We start from the raw sequence: 2,500 nt of genomic DNA on the forward strand, positions 1-2,500 counted from the left end.
TTCCCTTAACAAAACTGATATATTTCCTCTCGGGTAATGGTTTCTAAATATGCAGACATTTGCAGAAATAAACTAACCAAACAGAGGAATGATGAGCTGTCTGCCGGTTCGTGGAGGTTAACTTTTCATACAAGGAGAAACGAGGATTCGTACCAACAGAATTGGTTCGTTTTAAAAAGATATATATATATATATATATATATATATATATATATATATATATATATATATATATATATATATATTCTTTTTTCATACTATTCGCCATTTCCCGCATTAGCGAGGTAGCGTTAAGAAGAGAGGACTGGGCCTTTGAGGGAATATCCTCACATGGCCCCCTTCTCTGTTCCTTCTTTTGGAAAATTTAAAAAAGAAAAAAAAAATGAGAGGGGAGGATTTCCAGCCTCCAGCTCCCTTCCCTTTTGGTCGCCTTCTACGACACGCAGGGAATACGTGGGAAGTATTCTTTATCCCCTGTCCCCAGGGATAAGATGTATATATATATATATATATATATATATATATATATATATATATATATATATATATGCCAATATTTTTTTTTCTTTTTCATTACGGATGAAACTGTCAGTGTCGAATGGTGTGTACGTCTGCCTAGGTAACAATACCAGTCACGACTTTTTTGTATAGGCGATCTAGACGTCTTGATCAAACATACGAATCTATGTTTGTGTCTCCCTTCGGAGAAGAAAGAAAACGTTGTTTTTACTTTCTTTCTTGTCGTTTTTTCTTTATCCCTCTAATGATCGACTACCTAAAAATGCTCTTTTTTTTTTAACAATTTTTCCCCTAATAATCAACTCCCTAACTCTAGCCTATGACCTGACCCTTATGGGTAAGGTCAAAGGCCAGTGGCTTCGATGGGAGACTGAATTTTTACGTTTCTCAAGAGTGTAGCGCAGTTGCGCTAGGTAAGGGCGCGGCTCCATGTGGAATGGGCGTAATGGTGTGTTGATAGTGCGGAGGGACATATGCCGTATTCGCTCGCACAAATCGTGTCTCACATCTGTTACCTTTCGATCCTCTGCACTTCAGGACTTCAGTGAGTGGGAGGCTCTGACTAGCAACCCGAATCTTTTCACAATGCACCTAACAAGACCGATAGAGAAACAACTCAAAGGCTATGTAAGAGCGACATGCTCTGGCCTAAGCCACCTCAATCTTACCAAGGTACGGAGATCTCAGCAAAGTGTGATCGATATCCAGAATGTTTCGGCCAAGCTTCTGACCAGAAACTAAAGTTGAACACATAAGGTTTACCCGCAAGGTGGCTCCGGCTTCGCATATATTCCGAAGCCTCGACGAGACAAAAGAACCTCACCGAATCTGAGAACGACTACACCTTAAACAGAACATGTGTGACTATACGATTCGTCTCTATCGTCCAGCTGAGTTGAATAAGCGATAAGATGTGTAATCTCACTAAGTGTGACCAAATTCTTAACGTGGAAAAAACAATCGTAATATGGAAATTAGGTAAGTAACTACGTGTATGCAGTTCAAATCTGTCATTTTTGAAATTGCTGATAACCTATGGCAAAGCTGGATCGATGTCCATCGTGGCTGAACATTGTGGTGATGTAAGCGTATGTATAATCTGAGGATGTGAGCGTATGTATAACTTGAGGATGTGAGCGTAAGTATAACCTGAGGATGTGAACGTATGTATAACCTGAGGATGTGAGCGTATGTATAACTTGAGGATGTGAGCGTATGTATGTATAACTTGAGGACGTAAGCGTATGTATAACGTGAGGGTGTGATATGTATAGAAGTATAGGTACGAGACTTGACGTCTATGTTCGAAATTCAGCTGTGTCGGTCAAACTACAACCAAACTGATGGTAATCCACCATCATCATGCAAGGTCAGAAATCAAAATATAAAGAGAGAAGAGAAAAGCATTAAGCTAACAAGGGAAGTATCCTTGCCAATTCATTTCAGCTCTCGAAGTAAAAATAAAACCAGTCGAGAAATTGAAGTCTGCGTTTAGTCTGTCTTTACATGTGTCAATGTGTCACTTCTAACTACTCTTGGTCAGTCATGTCATTCTCACACTTTAACTATCCTGAGAAGCACAATTTTGCCTCAGTGAGTTTAAAAACGATTACATACAAATTTGTATCCATTACCACAGATGAAATCAGACTGGTGAAGTCTTATACAACGGCAGAGATCAGAACTGTCCAAGTCTTTGAACTCCGAGTGCTAGAGTATCTGTATTTGGTTCATTTATACGGTTCTCACGTGACGTATTTCTCAGACAGGGAGTTATCACGGCAGCTGACCGCCTTGCTCTCCCTGTTCTGGCCCAAGTCAATTTTCAAGTAGGTGGACCAAATTTGATGACAGTATTCAAGGAGGGGACGCGCCAGTGAACAAGAAGGAGTAAGGATTAGTTATTTGGACTTAAGTCTGAAGAGTCTATTTTCAGCTTTTACAACTAATTCACACTTCCTTGAAAAGGTTTTAGGTCGTC

The 2,500-nt window shown here is 39.7% G+C and overlaps 1 protein-coding gene across 3 annotated transcripts in view; it reads right to left on the reverse strand.

Annotated features, from left to right (window-relative positions):
- The window catches only part of Rgk3 (Rad, Gem/Kir family member 3), a 616,115-nt gene that overhangs the window by 113,569 nt on the left and 500,046 nt on the right, over positions 1-2,500 (reverse strand). The gene's annotated exons all lie outside the window — the stretch shown is intronic.

Source organism: Panulirus ornatus, chromosome 59 (assembly GCF_036320965.1).
Source record: "Panulirus ornatus isolate Po-2019 chromosome 59, ASM3632096v1, whole genome shotgun sequence".
In the NCBI taxonomy this organism is placed as follows: Eukaryota; Metazoa; Arthropoda; class Malacostraca; order Decapoda; family Palinuridae; genus Panulirus; species Panulirus ornatus.